The following is a 23,941-nucleotide window of genomic DNA, read 5'->3' as shown; positions in this document are numbered from 1 at the left end:
GTGCTCGACATGACTGGGGGATGGGTAGACGGAAAGAATCTCAAGCAGACGCCCTGCTGAGTGGGGAGCCTGACGTGGAGCTCGATGTCACGACCCTACGTTCATGCCTGACCCGAGCTAAAGCCTAGAGCTGGACACTCTGCTGACTGAGCCGCCCACCCAGGCACCCCTTGGTGGCACTTTTTATCATTAGTCTGCACTTTTAAAGTGTCCCCCCCCCCCGCCGATGTAGCCATAAAATGCTAGACGTAGGCAGTGCTTCTAAGCTGCACCTCTCTCTTCCAACACTACGCACTATGTGGCGGGCTTCCAGTCTCCAAGAAGGGGGTTTAAGATTTATTTACGTATTTTGGGGGTGGAAAGGTAGAGGGGTCACAGCAGACGTGCAGAGAGGCCAACAGATGGAGGGTACGTTCTGAAGTTGAATTGGCAAGACCTGTACGAGCAGGTGAGTCAAAGACAGGAATATAAACCTGTTCAAATCAGCATGCGGTCATCTTCCCATTACATCGGTGACGGGTCCTTTAAACAAAATTAGCAAGAACACGGGTGCAGACCCCAAAGGCCACGTACGGCGGGGCTGCATTTTTATCAGACGTCTGGACCCGGCAAGTCCGCACACGCGGCCAACGCGGTGGCTGCCGCGAGCTGGGGCCAGGGGTGCGCGAGTCTGCTCCGCGGGCGCATCTCCCTCTGGCGTTAAGGGCCAGGTCTGCAAGCACACGTGGCCCGTGTGCCAAGTGCCACTGAGCTGCACACTGCAAAACGGCACATGTTGTTATTACGTGAGTCTGTCTTCAACAGAAAACAAACACGAATCATTCCAGCTCATTTCCTGGGACAAACACTGGTACGGATCGAACTGAAGCATCAGTAACTTCCCGGCCGCAGCAGTGGGGGGACATCCACGTCCCTATGTGCAGGGACACGGTCCCTCCGACTTCCCAACGCAAAGCAAGCAAACATGGGCCAGAGAGAGCTCCGGTGGTCTGGACCACGGACAGGAACTGTCGGGATTTTACTCTCGGGCCTCTCGAGCACAGCCTAGAATATCGGACGACACCGGCCCTCTACATGGCGGGGCCGCTGTCATCACGGAAGCGACCTCAACCCAGACGACCACTGCCCTTGGTGCTTACGCTTCCCGGAGCCCCTGTCCACTCGCCAGTCTGTGGCTTCTCGTCCCCATCAGCTGCGTGGCCACCGCACTGCCACGTACTCTTCCCTGCTCTTCCTTCATCCCCCCCATCCACCCCTTCAAAAGCACTTCAGACTCCGCTCCTGCCACACTTCTCCTCCCTGAGCAACATGCCGGGGTCTACCCGTGGTCAGGGTGGGTGGGAAGCCACGGCAGAGGCTCCAAATCCCATGAATGTTTTTCGTATTGTGTCCTTTGGGGAGGCGTTTTCACTCAGCTGTGTCCTGGTTATGACGTGGACTTTAACACACTCCCGCCGCTAACGGAACACGGCGCGTGAGGACAGGCAGCTGTGGGTGATGGAGGAACCTGTACAACCGGAAGAACTGGGTCCTGTCTTGTGTGGTAGCACGTGGAGCACGCCTGCCCCGTCCCTGCCTCGGCTTCCCACTCAAAGCGAGCATTTCGCCCCCTCATGGTTACTTGGAAGCTGGGTTTGGTGATGCAGCAGTGCTTTGAAAATTCCAAGGCGTGTGTGTGTGTGTGTGTGTGTACACACACGCATGTGTCTAAAATGTCAGGTAACTGGGGGCTGCAATGTCTGTGACAGTGTAGTGCAAGTGAGAGGAAGAGGCACGGCTGTATTTGCGGTGACACTTGCGGGTGTGGGCTCTGCGGGAGTGACGGCTGCCTGCAGAGCACGGCACGCACACGGTGTATGCAAGGTCTTCACAATGAAGAGCTCTGATCTGCAGACAATGCAGTCGGGAGTTCACAAGACACACCGACACCGAAAACACTCAAAATTCAGAGTAAATGGCAGGTGAGCAAGGTAATGAGAAGTCCCTGTTGGAACCCCGCCACGCGGAGAGCAGAAGCCGAGGGGGGGGCATGAGGACGCACGACAGACCACGCAGCCCGGGGCACCGTCGCCGGAGAGCGCGGCTGCCATCCTGCACGTAATCACCGGTCCAAGGTCTGACTCGGATGCTGCCGCACGCTTCGGAACGGGCACACCGCACACCGCGGCGGAGACGGCGGGTGAGGGGCGCAGGCCGCAGAGCTGGGGCCCAGCCAGCGCAAGGTCTACGGCCCAGCTCTCACCGGGTCCCATCGGCTTGTGTCAGACTTCACTGAAAATCCACACCCTCACGCGGGGTCCATATTTTTTGGCAGACGTCATCTTTTGAGTGTGTGTGTGTACGTTCAACTTGTTTTGAGTACATTGTAGATTCACGTGCAATTTTAAGAATTAATAGAGATTCTCACCCTGGACCTTCCTCCAGTTTCCCCCATGGTGACATCGTCCTAAACCCCAGTCCGATAGCACAGCCAAGAAATCAGTGTCAGTCTCGGTCACAGGGCTTATTCCCGTCTCATGGGCTGTCCCTGCACATACGTGTGTGTGGAATTCCGTGTGAGTCTATGACATGTGTACGGGCCACTGTGTGTGAGGCAGGACCTCTCACAGACACAATTACTTAAAGTAATTTTAAGGAAGGTACTGTATATTTTTGCTCATTTCCCTAAGACCGGATGCCATTTGTCGTATGTTGATTTTAGGTATAATGTTATAGAAATGATCGACTCAATATGCCTTCAACACTGTCTTGAATTTCAGTCCGTGAACTGTACTGTGAAGGGGCTACATGTCTGATAAGTCTGTCCCCAAAAATCCGTCTTGTTCGATGAAACTAAATGTAAGTACAATTAAAATCTATAGATGTGAAAAGTCATTTGTCAGACTAAGAGTCATCCGGGTGCATATCTATGGTCTAGAAGTGGATTTGAGGGGGGAAAAAGGAAAGTGAAGTTCATTATTCTTTGGAACAGTCCACGCTGCCCCACGTAGGAAAGAGATTCCAGTTTCAGGCTAACGCAACCCTTCAAGATTGAGTTCTGAGTGATGGCCTCCGTGATCAGCATGACCCTGGGTCAGCGGCTCTCAAGACTGGCTGCAGACTGAACCCCCGGGAGCGCTGAAGACGACCAGGGTCTTCGGGAACCTGCAGATCTGGGGTGCCGTGTGGACAACGGGGCTGTTTTCAAGTGTCCCTGGCACAGGCTAGCACGTGCCTGGTGGAGAAGCCCTCTTCCAGACGATGCGGGGACACGCGTCAGTGGTCAAGGGCATCAGCGTTCCTGCTCACAGAGCTCAAGACATGAAACGTCGTCCTGAAGCAGACCATTCTGACAGCAGCAGAGGAAGTTTCCTGTGCGTTCTCTGTGCTTCCCGAAGCCACAGGCGCGTACGTGGAGTGTGCACGCTAATGCACACGTGTAGATACATGCACGGACACACGTACACGCACGCACTGCCCACTCAGTCCTCTCTGGGGTGCAACTGGGAATGTATTGTAGGGCACGCTGAGAAAACACACGGGCAGCCAGAGTTTGGCTATTCCAGCATGTTGTTAGTGGAAATTACAGTCTTTTCCGGACTGCTGGAACGGCTTTCAGAGAGGGAGCTTGTGCTGATTTAGATGAAGTCAGAACAGCCAATTAGGATCGACCTGACACTGGACTTCCAGCACCAGATCGTGTGCAATGCAGAACTGATTCTGATTGACCTTTTTGTCCCAGATATCTTCTTCCTCATTGCAAACAACAGCCCATCAAATGCAGTGGGGATCCTTACGAATAATGGAAACCATCCCTCACGCCTTTGTTGAGCGGACCCTCTGGGCATCGCGCTGGGTCGAAGACAAGGCCCCTTCTGCAGTTTACCGGGGCAACAGCTAACAGAACTAATCCCTAGAGCTAACATTTACTGAGGGCCAATGCACAGTGAGGCACTTGGCTAAGTGTGCTATTTGCATGAGTTCATTCACTTCTGCAACCCTCCGAAGGGGGATGGCAGCATCTTAAAGCTGCGGAGAGGGAGACACAAGTCAGCCCACGATCAGCTGACTTGTGAGGGACAAAGTCTGAAACTGAGTATCAGGCCAGGATCCTTGTGGTTAACCACGAAACTCTTCTCCCGGCCAGCCTGTCCTCCATAAGCTCACCTTACAAGAGGTATGACGTCGAACATGTCCAGTAGGACGATCCTAGGCTCATCCTGTCCCACAGACTCAACCACATCAGTATAAATCACCCAGAAAATGACCCAAAGATTCTCCACAAGTACAGGTAGAGAAGAGACCACATCAAAAAGGGCAGGGAGGGTGGAGATGCATTTGGGAACCAGACTGACTCACAGGACTGTCTACGGAGGGGAGGGACACTGAGGCACAGAGAAGGGGGAGGAGCAGAAGCCATAGCAGGCACCCCCGCTTTAGGGACCCACGTATGGAAAATGAATCTCCGTAACATTTGGCTTTGAAAACCAGAGGAGCTTGTCTTCTCACGTTCTTACGATCAGTGGGGCTTAACACCTGGAACCTTAAAAATCAGCAGGCTCGGCTCTGGGAGAGCCAGAGGACAACAGCAAACTCAGTCTCTGCCCATGAAAAGGCAACACAACAAACAACACTGCTGAGGTCCAACAGAGAAGCAGCAGTTTGAAAAACACCTGCGATATACGGAAGAGAGATCTGTTTACTCAGAGCATAGGGAGAAGGACAGAGATTGTTGGGAGACTTCTCCAAGAACAAAAGAGTTGGCGGGCACCATTCCCACCACTAAACCAGCCCTACGAGAAATCTTAAAGGGGTATCTTTGAATGGAAACAGCCATCAGCAGGAGTAAGAAAAGTAGGAGCACGAAAGCAGTGAAATTAAGTATATCTATAAAAATCGGTCAAGGGAGTCATAAAACAAAAGGATGTAAAGTGTGACACCATAGGGGCACCTGGGTGGCTCAGTCGGAGCGTCCGATTCTTGATTTTGGCTCAGGTCAGGATCTCTGGGTCGTGAGATTGAGTCCCGCATTGGGNCCCCACATTGGGATCTATGATGGGTGTGGAGCCTGCTTAGGATTCTGTCTCTCCCTCGGCCCCACCTTCCCCCTGTCCGTACGCTTTCTCTTAAAAAAATAAAGAATAAACAATAAAAATAAAATTTTAAAGTGTGACAGCACATACTTCAAACATGGTGGGGTAGGACTGAAGAATGGGTACAAACATAAGCAACTACCTACAAAATGTTAGACCGGTACACGCACAGGATGTAAGATGTTGTCCATAAACCGAAGGGCAAGCACAAATCAAAAACCAGTANAAAGAATGGGTACAAACATAAGCAACTACCTACATGATGTAGACCGGTACACGCACAGGATGTAAGATGTTGTCCATAAACCGAAGGGCAAGCACAAATCAAAAACCAGTAACAGATACGCAAACAATAAAAAGAAAGGAATCCAAGTATGTCGCTAAAGAAAGCCAACTAACTGTGACAGAAGACAGCAAGAAAGGACCACAGAAGAACTACAAAAACCATAATGCAAGTAACAAAATGGCAATAAATACACACTTATCTATAAATACTCTGAATGTAAATGGACATCAAACAAACGATATCAGATGGTGGAATGGATTAAACAAAAACAAACGAAACCCATCTATGTGCTGCCTATAGGAGACGCATTTCAGAGCTAAGGACACATGAAAATTGAACATGAAGGGATGGGAAAGTATTCATTATGCAAATAGAAATGATAAGAAAACCTGGGTAGCAATTCTTATATTGGACAAAACAGACTTTAAAACAAAGACTGTAACAAGAGACAACGAAGGGTACTACCTAATCATAAAGGGGCCTAACCAACAAGAAGATAAAATAATTGCAAATATTTACACACCCAACACGGAGCACCCACGTACATAAAGCAGCCCAATAACAAACATAAAGGAAGTAATCGATCATAATACAACAATACTAGGGGAGTTTAACACCCCACTCACATCCATGCACAGATCATCTAAACAAAATCAACATGGAAGCAGTGGCATTGACTGACGCACTGGATGGATCTAAGAGATATATTCAGAACATCCCATCCTAAAACAGCAGAATACACATTCTTTTCAGGCACACATGGGACATTCTCCAGAATAGATTACATTATTAGGCCACAAAACAAGTCTCAACAAATTAAAAATAGGGGAAGTCATGTCACGCACTGTTTCTGACCACAATGCTATGAAACTAGAAATCATCCACAAGAAAAAAATGTGGAAAGACCACAAATCCATGGAGGGTAAATAACATGTTACCAAATGATGAATGGATCTATCAAGAAGTCAAAGAGGAAATTAAAAAAAAAATACATGGAGACAAACAAAACAGTCTAAGAAAAGCTGATCCAAGAGGGAAGCTTATACCAAAGNAATCAAGAAGTCAAAGAGGAAATTAAAAAAAAAAAATACATGGAGACAAACAAAACAGTCTAAGAAAAGCTGATCCAAGAGGGAAGCTTATACCAAAGTAAGTGTACTTCAGGAAGCAAGAAAAATCATAAAGAAACAACCTACCCTTACAACTAAAGGATCTAGACAAGGAACAAAGAAAACCCAAAACCAGTAGAAGGAAGAAAACAATAAAGATTACAGCAGAAATCAACAAAATAGAAACTAAAAAACCAACAGAACAGATCAATGAAGCCAGGAACTGGTTCTCAGAACAGATCAACAAAACTGATAAAGCTTTAGCCAGATACATTTAAAAAAAGAACAAAGAGGGAGAGACAAAATCAGAAATCAGAAATAACCACCAACACCATAGAAATACAAAGGATTACAAGAGAATATCACAAAATATTATATGCCAACAAATTGGACAACCTACTAAGAAATGGATAAATTGCTAGAAACATCTACCACCCAAAACCGACTCAGAAAGAAATAGAAAATTTGAACAGGCTGATTACCAGAAATGAAACTGAATCAGTAATCAAAAAACTCTCAATATGAATCTAATATAACCCTGTATGTTAACTCTACTGGAATTAAACAAACAAAAAACCTCCCAGTAAACAACAATCCAGGACCAGGTGGTTTCACAGGGGAATTCTACCAAACGTTTCAAGAAGAGTTAATAACTAGAGACTCTTAAATATAGAGAATAGGGGCGCCTGGGTGGCTCAGTCGTTAAGCGTCTGCCTTTGGCTCAGGGCGTGATCCCGGCGTTATGGGNTATAGAGAATAGGGGCGCCTGGGTGGCTCAGTCATTAAGCGTCTGCCTTTGGCTCAGGGCGTGATCCCGGCGTTATGGGATCGAGCCCCGCATCGGGCTCCTATGCTGGGAGCCTGCTTCTTCCTCTCCCACTCCCCCTGCTTGTGTTCCCTCTCTCGCTGGCTCACTCTCTCTGTCAAATAAATAAATAAAATCTTTAAAAAAATATATATAGAGAATAAACTGAGGGTTGCTGGGGGGGAAGAAGGTGGGGGTATGGGTAAATGGGTGATGGGGAAAAAATAATAAAAAAAGAAGAGTTAATAACTATTCTTTGCAAACTATTCCAAAAGACAGAGGAGAGCTTCCAAATTCATTATATGAGGTCAGCATTACCCTGATACCAAAACCAGGTAAAGACACTAAAAAAAAAAAAAAGGAACCACAGGCCAGTATCTCTGAGAAACATAGGATGCAAAACTCCTCAACAAAATATTAGCAACAAAATCCGACAATACACTGAAAAAATTTATTCACCATGGCCAAGTGGGATTTATTCCCGGGATGCAAGGGTGGTTCAATATTCACAAATTAATCAGTGTGATAGATACATCACATCAACAAAAGAAAGTATAAAAACCATATGATCATTTCAATAGATGCGTAAAAAGCATTTGACAAAGTACAACATCCATTCACTATAAAAACCCTCAACAAAGCAGGTTTAGAGGGAAGATACCTCAACATAATAGAGGCCATTTATAAAAAACTCACAGCTAACATTATACTCAATGGTGAAAAACAGAGAGCTTTCCCCCTAAGATCAGGATCAATATGTGTATGTCCACTCTCACTACTTTTATTCAACATAGTACTGGAAGTCCTAGCCATAGCAATCAGACAAGAAAATGAAATAAAAGGTATCTAGACTGGTAAGGAAGAAGTAAAACTTTTTTTTTTTAAAGATTCATTGAGAGAGAGACAGAGAGAGGGAAAACCTGGGGGGAGGAGCAGAGGGAGAGAGAATCTCAAGCAGACTCCCCACTGAGCACAGAGCCTGATGCAGGGCTTGATCTCATGGCCCTGAGATCACGACCTGAGCCAAAATCAAGAGTGGGACGCTTAACCAACTGAGGCACCCAGGCACCCTAGGAAGAAGTAAAACTTGCACCATTTGTAGGTGACATGGTACTATATAGAGAAAACTCTAAAGAATCTTCCAAAAAGCTATTAGAACTATTAAAAGAATTCACTAAGGTCTCAGGATACAAAATCAATACACAGAAATATGTTTCATTTCTGTACATTAATAATGAAATAGCAGAAAGAGAAATTAAGAAAACAGTCCCATTTACAATTGCACCAAAAATATAAAAACACCTAGGAATAAATTTAAGCAAGGAAGTAAACAGTCTGTACTCTGATAACTATAAAACTTTGATAAAAGAAATTGCAGACAGTACAAACAAATGGAAAGATATTCCATGGACTGGAAGAAAATACTGTTAAAATATCCATACTACCCAAAGCAATCTGCAGATTTAATGCAATCCCTATCAGAATATCAACAGCATTTTTCAGAGTTAGAACAATCCTATGATTTTTACGAAACTACAAAAGATCCCAACTAGCCAAAGCAATCTTGAAAAAGGAGAACAAAACTGGAGCTATCTCAATCCCAGATTTCAAGATACACTACAAAGCTGCAGTGGCCCAAACGATGTGATATTGGCACAGAACCAGACACACAGGTGAGTAGAAGAGAACAGAGAGCCCAGAAATAAACAACTGTGTAGTCACCACCTCCAACAAAGGAGGCAAGAATGTGCAACGGGCAAAAGTCTCTTCAACAAATGGTGCTGGGAAAACTGGACAGCTCCATGCAAAAGAATAAAACTGGACCACTATCTTACACCATACACAAACTCAAAATGGATTAAGGATCTAAATGCAAGATCTGAAACCATAAAAATCCTAGAACAGAGCACAGGCAGTAATCTCTCTGACATTGGCTGCAGCAACATTTTTCTAGATATGTCTCCTGAGGCAAGGGAAACAAAAGCAAAAATAAACTATTGGGACCACACCAAAATAAAAAGCTTCTGCACAGGGAAGGAAACCATCAACAAAACTAAAAGGCAACCTACAGAATGGGAGAAGACATTTGCAAAAGACATATCTGATAAAGGGTTAGTATCCAAAATATATAAATAACATATAACTGAACATCAAAAAACCCCAAATAACCCAATTAATAAGGAACAGAAGACAAGAACAGACATTTCCTCAAAGAAAAAACATCCAGATGGCCAACAGACACATGAAAAGATGTGCAACATCACTCATCATCAGGGAACTGCAAATCAAAACCATGAAGAGATATCACCTCACACCTGTCAGAATGGCTAAAATCAACAACATGGGAAACAACAGGTGTTGGTGAGGATGTAGAGAGAAAGGGGGGCCCTCCTGCACCGTGGGTGGGAACGCAAACTGGTGCAGCCCCTTTGGAAAACAGTATGGAGGTTCCTCGAAAGCAATTAAAAATAGAATTACCATGTGATCCAGTAATTCCACTAATGGGTAATGGGTATCCACGCAAAGAATACAGAAACACTAATTTGAAAAGGTATCTTCACCTCTATGTTTAACGCCGCATTATTTACAGTAGCCAAGTTATGGAAATAAGCCAAGCGTCCGCTGATAAGATAAACGGATAAAGAAGATGGGGTATCCATATACAATGGAGTATCACTCACCATAACAACAAATGAAATCATGCCGTTTGCAATGACACGGTCAGATCTACAGGAGATAATGGTAAGTAAAATAAGTCAGAGAAAGACGAATATCATATGATTCCACTCATAGGTGGAGTTTGAAAACATACCAAATGAACAAAGAAATAGACAAACTGAAAAACAAACTCTAGAGAACGAACTGGTAGCTCCTGGGGGGGAGGTGGTGGGGGAAACGGGAGGGATGAAGAGCACACTTGTCACGACGGGCACTGAGTCATGCCCAGAATTGTTCGTCACTATGTTGAACACCTGGGACTGATAGAACACTGCACGTTCACTGTACTGGAATTCAAATTTCAAAAAAAAGGTACTCCCATGTCGCCTGTAAGTAAGCACATGACGTTGTGTGTGTGTGTGTGTGTGTGTGTGTGTGTGAAACACTACGTATCGACGTGTGACAGGCGTATGATTCTGAGTGTGTACGACAGTAAGTCCACTTATTTATGTAGAGACAGAGCTCGAGTTAAATGTCAACATGACTGGATACACAAGTTTTGTCTGTTTATACTTCTGTCTTTTGCAGTTACACCTGACTGATTCCATCAGGTCTTGGTGGTGGGATGTTCTGAGAGCTTCTGAATTGATGCTAACATGCAGCGGGAGAGAGCACCGCTGCCTGACAGGTTATCCGAACTCTCAGTGCAGAACTGAGTAGTTCTGCAATTTGCCTGCAACCTAGCTGTCTCGAAACGTGACGAGGGTTTGCTGACCGGCATGTGCACTGATCGCACTACGGGAACACTTACAGTCTTGTACAGAATCCCTGTTTTCTCTCCACCCTCCCTTATTCCGATAGGACAGAGGTCTTAATTGTCTTGCTCTTTTACACAGGACAGTATTCTTACGTTTTAGTTTCTGAGCACACTTGGGAAAGTTCAGGAGGCATACTTTTAAGGACTTAGCCCAGACTTGAAGAAAAGTACTGTGTTTACGTGGTCATGGGTTTTGTTGGCAATGATTCACCACGCTGGGTTGGCCAAGATGTGCATGGTCCCCACGTGTCATTACTTCCTGTCAAAAGGCCAGTCAGATGGTAAATTTGGGAGTCTAGGCGGGAGGGCTTAAGAAGCGAACTAAAAAGAAGCCCCCTTTTCAGGGTGGATCTCACGCAATGTTCTTGTTTGCACGACAAGACTAGGGGGCACGTCTGCACGTCTGGCTCCGGGCCAGGTTGCCGGGCGCTCAGTATTGGCCCGGTCACATCAGACCGTAAGGTGGAGATGCATTTTTGGGAACATTTTACGTGGGCAAATGTTTCCCGAGTTGTTTTTGTTTTACTAATCTGTATAGAATTAGTGGCTACTGAATGAACTATGTCAAATGATAAATGTAAGTATCATTAAGCAATTACCTTCCTTAATTTATAAAAGGTTTATTGACTGATGAGGAGATTGAAGACCCCATATTATTGTTTGTGCACACGAAGATAATGACAATTCTCTTCCAAATGTATTGCATGCCATGATTTAAGATTTAATAATGGAAGTATTTACTGGAACGCTATTCCCCAAGTTAGTCAAGCTGGAGGGAGTGGTTGATGAACGATGCCCTCGTATTTGCAAGACCAGAGATGTGAAGCAATTTCAGGCCTTCTTTATCATCAGTTCACTTATAGCACTGCCTGCATCCACAGTGGCGGGCTGCCACTCGGGTCCGGGCTGGGGGGGACAGGTGGTGAGCTGACACGCCCTGCCGGCCTCGTGTATCAGACTGTCCCCTGGCGCCCTCACAGAGGTTCCCAGAAGTGCTACCAAGTCGAAGTCCAGGCCAGATTCTGTTTGCACACCAGTGAAGGCGCAGACGGGCCCTGCCGCGCCCCTCCCCCCAGCACAGGCGTGAGCGTCCACCGCTGTGAGCACAAAAGCAACTCTGTCCCTTCATGGCTGAGCATTCACAAGTGCTGTACCTGGGCGAATGCCAGCTTCCCCAAGGAAGGCCCGAAGCCAAAACATCTCTCCAGCTGATGACGACTCAGCACCTGTGAAAAGCAAAGGAAAGCACCGGGGGGGCGTCGCAGAGAGCGGAGTCTGGGACCTGCAACAGCCCGGCGGCTCCAGGAAGCCAAGCCGCGTAACATGAGAGCAGCTCAGACCAACGGGCCTTGCACTGCACCGAAGCACAGCCCAGAACCTGAAGTGTGTATGTGAGGGAGACGCACGGCGCTCGGCGAAGTCCCTGGCAAGTCTTGAAAGACGCGTCTTCCGCGTGAATGCTTTACCGCCCGAAGGAATCATTTGTGAAGGTTGCTTTTTGCTGGGGCGCCGTTATCCATTTCCCCCCGCTTCCCCAGAACACTGAGGACTCGGCCGGAGGCAGATTTCTTGGGGTCTGTCCAGATCCCAAAGGCAAGAGATCTTTAGTCACAGAGACAAAGGCTGGGCTTTGCAGCTGGGAGGGGGCCTTCCAGTCAATTCTGGCCTAAAGGAGGAGAGTTTCTCTGCACCCATAAACAGACTTGTCAACCCAGGGAGGCCTGTGCGGGCTGGTGGCCCAGTTCAGGAAGGAGCCGCTAACTGGGGGTGGGGTGGGGGTGGGACAAACACACCAGGGTTCAACCCGAGCCACACCTGGGAAGGCAGACAACGGTGCGCGTGCGAATGGCCCCGCAGTGCGCTCTGGGGGCCACCAGGGTACCTCTGAGAATTCAGTGTGGTGACTCATTCAGGGGTCATTCCCCAAGCGATCCTTTTTTTGGAGAAGGCCTGTGTGTCACCTTAAGGGCTACACTTGATCATTCCATTTGAAACGTGTACGGACTCCCTGTTAACTTGCTTCAACAGCGGCGTTCACGATTCCGCCGTCTTAGGACTTCCCGTACAGCACGCGGGACTGGAGGAGCTATTCTGAGTGACTTCCCTCTCTCGCCGCCCCCACTCTGTGCTCGCTCTCTCTAACTGCAGCAAAACCTTTGCTACTTGGCATGCCATAAACTCTATGCAAAGACAGCCTGTGTCCTTGACTCTACGGACCCAGAAAACCTGACAAAGGGAGGCCGATCCTGGGGAATGCTTTTCTCTCCCGCTCGTCTCCCCTCCTTGGGGCTGCCTGCGTGCTGGGTGCGAGGCTCCTGCTTCCTGCACCCAAGCTGGCCGTGGTGCACTGTGTCCCACAGTACCTCACTCCTCTCTTCTCGGCGGGCTTTCTGTTCGGTTCACGGGTCCAGTATTTTTACGGCGCCATCTAGATGATGCAGGATAATGTCCTATTCTCAAGTCAGCTGACGAGCAACCTCAACCCTGTCTGCGATCTTAATTCTCCCCTGCCACGGAAGGTAGCAGTCACAGATTCCAGGGAGTCGGATGTGGACACGTGGGGGAGGCCGCCGATCCGCTTCCCCAGTACGTGAATATGTTCTCAGATAAAACCACTCGCATGGGACACAAACGTAAACTCAATATGAAAGCTTCCCATTTCTCACTCCTTACCTCAGCTATTGGGAGCTGCTCATGACGGACATTTCCCGTGTACCCCGCACCTTTCCCGCGATGGTTCTACTGAGTGAAGCCTCTTCTTTCTGTATGAAAATCCAATCAAACCACATGCATTATTCTCCAACCTGCCTTTTCGTCTATGAATGTTTAATTGATCTTTTCACATCCATGCACATAAATCCAGCCGTTCTTTGTAATTAGAATGTCACCATTGGAAAACCGTAAATCGTATGACCATGTTCCTATGGATGGAGTCTGAGGGTTGATTTTCTTCCAATTTGTCACTGTGATCTTGTTTATATGTATGTCCTTGTACATGTACCTGTGTTCTCCTCCTTCTTCTGTCCTGAACTATTATGGAGAGCCTACTAAGGAGAAATATTTCTTAGGGACTCTTAAGGAGACTGATGAAGAATTAAGAATGAGAGAGACCACTGCCCTCTCATTCTGCTGTTCCCACTGCCTCTTCAGGGTGGACATGGTACCACATGTATCGAGCAACAGTTGAATGACAAGGTTTGATTTCTGTCTTCCCATCCTTTCATTGTTCATTAAGTTGTAGAAATACATAGTATTTACCTCTGTATCTATGTATGTATATGTACCTCTAGATATCTCTGCCCCTCTCTGTATCTATTCCCCCATACGTATCTATCTGTATACAAATATACCTATATGGTCTTCTTTTAAAAAACTAAAGTTGCTAAAGGACTGTTTTGACAAGGAAGGACTGACGTCCACCTTCCTAGTCTTATTGTTAAAAACATAGCGGATATATCTGTAAATACCTATCTATACACACACACAGTCTTTTTTTAAAACTAAATTTTCCAGAAGGGTGTTTTGATGAATATTAGATAAAAATGGAGAGGAGTAAAACATAGGTTTCTGGAAAAATATGCCCTTTCTCTATCAGTGGAATGTTTATTCCAGTGCTATCTGGATACTGCAGTAACTTATGTTACAATTCATTGCTTAACAAGAAAAGCAACCACAATAAATGATATTGATACCTTGTTTGACTGAAGGACTTCAATGTTTTTCATTCATCATCGTAAAAACAAGGACAGTTTCATAAGTTCTTTGGACATGCTTGTTATAGGCAGAACAACTTGTCTTGAGTAGAAATAAATCCTAGACAGCTTTCCCCTGCAAGTGCTTTATTGTTGAAATATACTTGTTTTACTTTTGAAGCAACCACAGATACAGATACAAGCTATCCAACAAAACACAAAGATTGGAATTATGTGCCAAGTGAATTCACAGCATTAAAAAACCCCACTTCTCTTTGCTACCTTTTATGTAAGAAGAATGCTGAACATTGGTCCTATTCTCCTGCGAAAGTTAGTTGAATTACTCACAACAGCATCACTGCCGATCTGTCATATAGAACCCCTGTTCCTTTTACCGCTCAGTTCTTGGAAGTTTCTGCATTAGAACAATGTCGGCAGTTTCACAGTTAGCCGGGGGCATCAGTTTGCACAGGGAGGGCAGGCGTGTGCAAACGAGTGCAGCCAGGACACACGCCCTAAGGGTGTCATCTGAGATGCACTAGGAGTCCAGCCTTGGAAGAAAGCCTGATGACTGCAATAGCTCTATTTTAAGTAATCCTTTGCAGTCCGACCAACCCTATTTAACCTTTATTGAATGGGTATATGCAACAGCAAAAGATCCAGATCACTATCTGAGGGCTCTGCTGATAGAAGCCCCCTGATGTTCTGATGACTGCCCTTGATGACTTCGGTGAATTTCATTTTGAAATCCTTGGTCAACCCCAAGCCACTGATCAATCAAATAGAAACACAACCTGTCAAAGGCAAACGCTGGTCACATACTGGGAAAGTGAGACGCCTTTCTTGAGTATCTTTCCAATCCTGATTTTGGCAGGCATAAATTTTAGGTCTCCTATGTCTGTGAACAGATTTTGTTTCATATGCAGAACATACAACTTATTAATGCATATACGCTCTGAGTCAAGAAAGCCTTCTGAGGTATCCTTATGTTGTTTAGCAAGTTGACGTGAATCTTTGCGAGATGTCGGCTGAAACTGGCTGGTATCAGCCAAGCATTCTCAGACTCTAAGAACATGTCTGTTACACACACCGTGTGGTTTCTATCCTAGATAGCAACATGAAACAATAATTAATCAAATGAAGATCTCTTGCCATGTCTTCTGTGTGCAAAGTTTAAACATATATTGTAAGGGTGGTAATTTAAATTTTTTTAAAGAAACAATTATAAGTGTGATTCTTTGTGCAAAAAAAATAGATCATTTATCTGAAATTATTTACACATCTAGGTCTTCATATAAAACAAATGTGTTTTTAAATTTTGCACTATTGGGGAATTTATTATTTTAACTATAAATAATAATATATGATGTACAGAAGATATATAAGATTCCTATATAATAATATATATGTAGGAATATAGGAATACAATATATATAGGAATATAATAATATCATACATATATATGAATCTTGTGGATTAAATTTTAGGGAAAAGAAATATTGAAGCGCAATGGGATCTCTAACATTTCTAACAAATATTCATTGGCTGTTGGAAAGACAAGCACAAGGAAGAATGAAAGTCGAATCTATCGGCTTCCCTTACTGACCAGCAGTCAGTGTGACCCACAAGACGGCTGAATGCTAATGAAAGCAGTGCTTCACATTTCAGTGTATGTCACTTGAAACATGCCAGACAACTGATGTTTCTTGCCATTTGTTGTTGTTGTTGTTGTTTCAGCTGTGCACTTTTAAAACACTGTACTGAAAACTTTTTTTCAGCAAGTGCTTCAGGCAGTGTTTAAAGGTCTGGCAGAGAACCATGATGTTTCTGTCATTACAAATCCAATCTCCTTCATGGGATCGAGCACCTAGAAGTCCTCTGCAGGTACAGAAAGCACAAGACGCCCAGCTGAGCTTCCAAGGGTGACGTCATGCTCAGGCAGAAGGAGTACTTGTTTGGTTATTTTTTTTTTTAAAAAGCAGTTTTTAAATAAAATACCTAGGAATCAACTTAACCAGGAGGTGAAAGACCTGTACTCTGAAAACTATAAAACACTGATGAAATTGAAGACGACACAAACACATGGAAAAAAGCAGTTTTTAAATAAAATACCTAGGAATCAACTTAACCAGGAGGTGAAAGACCTGTACTCTGAAAACTATAAAACACTGATGAAATTGAAGACGACACAAACACATGGAAAGACATTCCATGCTCAAGGNTGGAAAGACATTCCACGCTCATGGATTACATGAACAAATACTGTTAAAATGTCCACACTACCCAAAGCAATCTACACGCTGAATGCAATCCCTATTAAAATACCAACAGCATTTTCCACAGCACCTCAAATCCATATAGAACCACAAATTATGCCAAAAGGACAAAGCAATCCTGAGAGAGAAGAATGAAACTGAAGGTAGCACCATCCCAGATTTCAGGAGACTCCACAAAGCAGGAGTCATCAAAACAGTATGGTATGTGCACAAAAACAGACACACAGAATAGAGAGCCCAGAAACAAACCCGCAATTACACGGTCTATTAATCTACAACAAAGGAGGCAAGGATATTCAATGGGANAATAGAGAGCCCAGAAACAAACCCGCAATTACACGGTCGATTAATCTACAACAAAGGAGGCAAGGATATTCAATGGGAAAAAGACAATCTCCTTGACAAATGGTGTTGGGTAAACAGAAGAGCCACACGCAAAAAAACAAAACTGGACCACTTTTTTATGCCACATGCAAAGATAAGCGCAAAATGGATTAAAGACCTAAATGTCAGTCCTGAAATGATAAAAATCCTAGAAGACAGCAAGAAAGCAGTCATTTCTCTGACATTGGCCCTAACAACATTTTTCTAGATATGTCTCCTGAGGCAAGGGAAACAAAAGCAAAAATAAACTCTTGGGACTCCAACAAAATAAAAAATTTCTGTGCAATAAAGGAAACCTTCACCAAAACTACAGACAACCCACTGAATGGGACAAGATATTTGCAAATGACATAGCCAATAAAAGTTAGTATCCAAAATATATAAAGAGGTTATACAACGGAACGCCGAAAAAACAAATTACCCAATTAAAAAATGGGCAGAAGACATGCACAGACATTTCTCTAGAGACGTAGAGATGGGCCAACAGACATATGAAAAGATATTCAACATCACTCATCATCAGGGAAATGCAAACCAAAACCCAATGAGATATCCCCGCACACCTGTCAGAATGGCTAAAATAAAAAACACAAGAGACAACAAGGGCTGGTGAGGAGGTGGAGAAAGGGGAACCCTCGTGCACTGTTGGTGGGAATGCAAGCTGGTGCAGCCACTGTGGGAAACAGTATGGGGGCTCCTCAAAATGTTAAAAATGGAGCTACCCTATGACCCAGCCATTGCACTACTGGGTATTTACACAAAGAATATAAAACACTAATTTGAAAAGCTATATGCATCCCTACGTTTCCTGCAGCGGTATTTACAACAGCTAGGATATGGAAGCCGCCCAAGTGTCCGCTGACAGATGAACGGATAAGGAAGATGTGGTGCGGGAGGGGGCACGGCTGAGGGGTAGAGTATTTGCCTTGCAGGTGTGAGGCCCGGGGTTTGGTCCTGTCACCTCCAGGCCTTGACTTTCTTCTCAGCTTTGTTACAGAAATCAGCATACTATTCTTTTAAATTGCAGAGAAGATACGGTGCCTGAAAATATGGTCAGATGTCAAATATAAACCCATAAAAACCTTCTTGCTACCAATCATATTACATTCATTTTGTATTTGCTGGCAATATTGAATCTTTCTTTTTTGTGTAAACTCTAATTTCTGTTAAGGTTGTTTTTTTTTTTTTAAGTTTAATTACTTAAGCAATCTCTACACACAATGTGGGGCTCAAATGGACAACCCTGAGATCAGGAGTAACACGCTCTTCTAACTAAACCAGCCAGGTGCCCCTCAAGGTGTCATGGATTTTTAAAATTAGTCTTTCATTACCATTGTCTCAGTGTTAAACTAATTTTTGCCAGGACCATTACTGATCAAGCAAATATATTCAACAGTCATTTGAAGGGAGATGGAAAAGATGTGATATCCTATATACATATATAACTATGTTATCATATATACACACCTATGATATATATATATACACACACACACACGGCATCATCATATACATATATGATGTGATATATGACATATATATAATGGAATATTTTATATATACAATGGAATAGAGAAACACTAATTCAAAAGGATACATGCACCCTAATGTTGATCGATGAATGGAAAAAGATGTGGTATAGATATAAATGGAATATTACTCAGCCATAAAAAAGAAGGAAACCTTGTCATTTGCAAAAACATGAATGGATCTAGAGGGTATAATACTAAGTAAAATAAGTCAATCACAGAATATGATTTCACTCATATGGGCAATTTAAGAACGAATGGTTTCCGGGGGCAGGTGGGGGGATGGGTGAGATGGGAAAAGGGGATGAAAAGCGCACTTACCATGATGAGCCCTGAGTCATGTACAGAATTCTTGAATCACTATATTACACGCCTGAAACTAACATTGTATGTTAACCATACCAGAATTAACATTTAAAAAATAAATATGTAAAAACAGTGGTTTTAAAATTTTTTATCCATTTATTTCATATTAGTTGAAATTAGAGTATCAAGGTAATTGATCAGAACTTTCAATGTTCACATATTGTTATATACGAACAATAATGGATTGGAAATACCTGGCTTTGCTGATACACAAAACCCAGAATAATATTTTAAGAAAACCCTTCTGTGCATGGAAAAAATAGAATAAATCAAGGATTTGATTTGCAGTTATTTCCGATACAAAGGGGTTAGTATTCCCCTTGTGCAGATGTACCATAGTGTTAAGAATTGAGGACGACGTCACAGTTTAGAACGGGGAGGACAGAGTACGCAGCTTCAGAGGGAAACCTTTATTGTCAGGTTTTCCTAAAACACACTGTCTTGGGCCCAGTGCCAGTGATTAACAAAGCAGTCTATCTCTCCTTAAAAAAATACTCATGTAGACCTAACTGTAAACAGGACATCAATTACAGTTTTTTAAACAGCATTANTTTAAATCTTTTATTTTATTTTATTTTATTTTAAAGATTTCATTTATTTATTTGACAGAGATAGAGACAGCCAGCGAGAGAGGGAACACAAGCAGGGGGANAAACAGCATTACCTGAAAAACAAACACAAAACTCCAAAAGTGCAAATCTTCCTCAGGACGGAGGAAAGAGAGGGAAGAGGAAGTCACAGTCTGCTAAGTTCAAAAGAACTAACATAATATAATANTTGTGCCACCCAGGCGCCCCTCAATTACAGTTTTTTAAACAGCATTACCTGAAAAACAAACACAAAACTCCAAAAGTGCAAATCTTCTTCAGGACGGAGGAAAGAGAGGGAAGAGGAAGTCACAGTCTGCTAAGTTCAAAAGAACTAACATAATATAATAAAAAAATATTATTGAAAAAAAAAAAAAACCTTCCCACAAAGAAAAAAAAAAGAAAAAGAACCCAGCAGATGACCACAGCCAATTCCGCCCTTCGTTACGGATGCCACTTTCTGCTTTATTCGACCAACTGGGAAAGGAAAAGAAAAATGTGCCCGCCAAGCCCTCACGCTGTGGCCACACAACGCAAGGCAGGAGTGAATCAANCCTTCCCACAAAGAAAAAGAAAAAAGAAAAAGAACCCAGCAGACGACCACAGCCAATTCCGCCCTTCGTTACGGATGCCACTTTCTGCTTTATTCGACCAACTGGGAAAGGAAAAGAAAAATGTGCCCGCTAAGCCCTCACGCTGTGGCCACACAACGCAAGGCAGGAGTGAATCAAAGCCGCGAGAAGAGTGAGAGCAACTTAATACTGCCTTTTAGAGGTTTACGGGGTTGCCCTCTTTGAATTACGTGGTTCAGTGCCATGGTATTCTCGATATTCCGTGCTTTGATTAATTTCCCACAAGTGTTTTAAACTGAAACACGCTGAGTCCCAGTGAACTCGTTTGGGGGAAAGCAGACAACCTGAGTGTTCTCAGGNTAAGCCCTCACGCTGTGGCCACACAACGCAAGGCAGGAGTGAATCAAAGCCGCGAGAAGAGTGAGAGCATCTTAATACTGCCTTTTAGAGGTTTACGGGTTGCCCTCTTTGAATTACGTGGTTCAGTGCCATGGTATTCTCGATATTCCGTGCTTCGATTAATTTCCCACAAGTGTTTTAAACTGAAACACGCTGAGTCCCAGTGAACTCGTTTGGGGGAAAGCAGACAACCTGAGTGTTCTCAGGGCCACGTGCTCTCTTGCTCGTCGGTCGTGACCCTCCTCCCTTTCCCCTTGGTGTCTGGGAAGAAAGGAAATAGGAAGATTTCATGGTACTGGGCAAGGAGGTCAGCAGAGCTACAGTGTATCAAACAGCGTTATGTTTTCTGTCCACATTCGCAGAGGACCGGACCCAAGAGAGAGCACGTCTGTGCTGCCTGCCTCCGTGGCTACTCTCTTACTATTCTGTTAAAACAATATGGTACTTGGAATTGTATCAAATTCATATACTGATTTTGAAGCATCATTTTTTCCCATCTGCTCAATGAGGAATATTTATTAAGGACATGGCTTTTTTCCCTTCAATATGAACGCAAAGCTCTTGAACTTACATTTTATATCTATATGTTTATAAGTATAATACAGAATTTATAGAACTATAGTTCTATAGAAATGCTAGACTGTAGTATACATACACTATATATTATAAAATATATAGAATGACTAAAAATATATATTTGCATATAATATATATTACAATGTATTTTTCTTTATCATTCTGTAATTTCTGCTATTAAGAAATAAATATATTTTTCCTAATTTCCTACTGGATATGACTAGAATAGGGAAAAAATTGTTATATAGGACTTGTATTGTTTACCTTGCTAGTTTATCTTGTGAATTCCTAATTACTTTTAGCTTTTCTAGATATAAAGCATTAACGTCTGCATACTAAGCATTTCTGTAACTTTAAAAATATACGTATGATCATTATTTAATNGTACGTATGGGGGCGCCTGGGTGGCACAGCGGTTAAGCGTCTGCCTTCGGCTCAGGGCGTGATCCTGGCGTTATGGGATCGAGCCCCACATCAGGCTCTTCCGCTATGAGCCTGCTTCTTCCTCTCCCATCCCCCTGCTTCTGTTCCCTCTCTCGCTGGCTGTCTCTATCTCTGTTGAATAAATAAATAAAATCTTTAAAAAAAAATATATACGTATGATCATTATTTAATTTCTTTGGTCTTTGTGCTTTAACGAGAACTTCCAAATCAATGTTAAATATGAATGGGGATGGTGTGTATCTCTGTATTAGAAATAGTTAATTGGGGGGCACCTAGGTGACTCAGTCGGTTGAACATCTGCCTTCCGCTCAGGTCATCATCTCCGGGTCTTGGGTTCGAGTCCCGCATTGGGCTCCCTGCTCAGCGGGGAGCCTGCTTCTGCCCCTGCCCTGCACTCATGCATGCTTGCACTCTCTCTCTCCCAAAAGAATANATGGGGATGGTGTGTATCTCTGTATTAGAAATAGTTAATTGAGGGGCGCCTGGGTGGCACAGCGGTTGGGCGTCCTTCTTCGGCTCAGGGCGTGATCCTGGCGTTATGGGATTGAGCCCCACATCAGGCTCCTCCGCTATGAGCCTGCTTCTTCCTCTCCCACTCCCCCTGCTTGTGTTCCCCCTCTCGCTGGCTGTCTCTATCTCTGTCAAATAAATAAATANTGAGTGGGGATGGTGTGTATCTCTGTATTAGAAATAGTTAATTGGGGGGCACCTAGGTGACTCAGTCGGTTGAACATCTGCCTTCCGCTCAGGTCATCATCTCCGGGTCTTGGGTTCGAGTCCCGTATTGGGCTTCCTGCTCAGCGGGGAGCCTGCTTCTGCCCCTGCCCTGCACTCATGCATGCTTGCACTCTCTCTCCCAAAAGAATAAAATCTTAAAAGAAATACTTTGTTCTTTATCATGATAATTGGTAGTAACTAGTCCATTTCAGGATTACATCATCTTGTTCTAGTTCTTAGACTTTTTTAGGAGTAGCTGCGGAATTTATCAAATGCCTTTCCCCTTCTACTGAGATCAGGAAGGAATTTTTCTCCACTATCTACTGTGAGAACCTAGTTATGCTCTTGGAGGCCAAAGTCACAAGAGTTTAGGATCCACCAGTCCCCTGGGGTTTTTAGATCTCAGACTTTTTTTTTTTTAAGATTTTATTTATTTATTTGACAGAGAGACAGCCAGCCAGCCAGATAGGGAACACAAGCAGGGGGAGTGGGAGAGGAACAAGCAGGCTTCCAGCGGAAGAGCCTGATGTGGGGCTCGATCCCAGAATGCTGGGATCACGCCCTGAGCCGAAGGCAGATGCTTAACCGCTGTGCCACCCAGGAGCCCCTAGCTCTCAGACTTGTTCACATGGAGTTGTTCACACCGAGTCTCCATCGGTTACAGCTCAGGTTTTCCTACTGTGACGTGGGTTCACCTGGCAGCCTCCTCTCCTGTTTCTGCTCTGGTTAGATAGGACTGCCTGGACTTGGTTCTCTGTATCTCCAATTGTGGGGGGGCAGCATTGCCCTGTGTCTTCCCTTCCCTTATGAATCTAAGGAGAGTTGATTTTTCTCCTTATGCAAGAAACCAGAAGTCTAATTATCCTTTTTTTTTTTCCCAGAGAGAGAGAAATGTGTGTGCGAGCGGGGGCAGGGGGAGCAGAGAGAGGGAGAGAGAGAATTCTTTTTTTTTTTTTTTTAAAGATTTTATTTATTTATTTGACAGAGAGATCATGACTTGAGCCAAAATCAAGAGTCGGATGCTCAACCGAGTCACCAGGTGCCCCTTATTTTCCTTATTTAAATAACATTTTTCTAGTTTCTTATATTGAAGATGTAATTTATTTATATTCAGTCTTTTTCATTTTAATAATGGGAGCTTAGATGGATGTAAATAAGTTTGTCACAGGCGTTGGCATACGGAGTTAACCTCGTTACTTGCGAGACGACTGACAGCTCTGGTGTGATTTTCCCACTGGTCTAGGTATTATTTACACATTACCTTTTTAATTGCTGATCAGTTCACATATGAATCCTTCAACTTACAAGTTACTAGGTTTTGGGTTTCATTCCGTATCATTACTACCTAGCTTTGTTTATGAAAGTGTTTTGTAAAATCCGGACCTTTTAGATACAATTGCGATTTTTGCTTTGTAAAGTCACAATCAGTCTGTAGACAAATGTATGCATACACACAGGCACCCAGAGATATAAGTGTACAGCTACAGGTAAAGCTGCAAGTATAGATCGGGCTGTGGATAGAGATACAGCGATATAGTAGAGACCTGTTGATACACAAGATATAGGTACGGACACATGAATGAAAAGCAGTCATAAATAGAGATATAAACAGATACCCTGCTCATACTCCCTTGGCCCTTATGATTTTCACC

The 23,941-nt window shown here is 43.9% G+C and overlaps 1 long non-coding RNA gene across 4 annotated transcripts in view; it reads right to left on the bottom strand.

Moving 5' to 3' along the window:
* Window positions 1–23,941, bottom strand: part of LOC109491041 — a 557,171-nt gene that overhangs the window by 31,212 nt on the left and 502,018 nt on the right. For all 4 annotated transcript variants that reach the window (XR_004622475.1, XR_004622477.1, XR_004622476.1 and 1 more), the window contains one exon: window positions 13,421–13,509. This is a non-coding gene — a long non-coding RNA (uncharacterized LOC109491041). The remainder of the gene's footprint in view (window positions 1–13,420; window positions 13,510–23,941) is intronic.

The sequence above is a fragment of the Ailuropoda melanoleuca genome, chromosome X (assembly GCF_002007445.2).
Source record: "Ailuropoda melanoleuca isolate Jingjing chromosome X, ASM200744v2, whole genome shotgun sequence".
Taxonomy (NCBI): Eukaryota; Metazoa; Chordata; class Mammalia; order Carnivora; family Ursidae; genus Ailuropoda; species Ailuropoda melanoleuca.
This window is presented reverse-complemented; position numbering and strand designations above follow the sequence as displayed.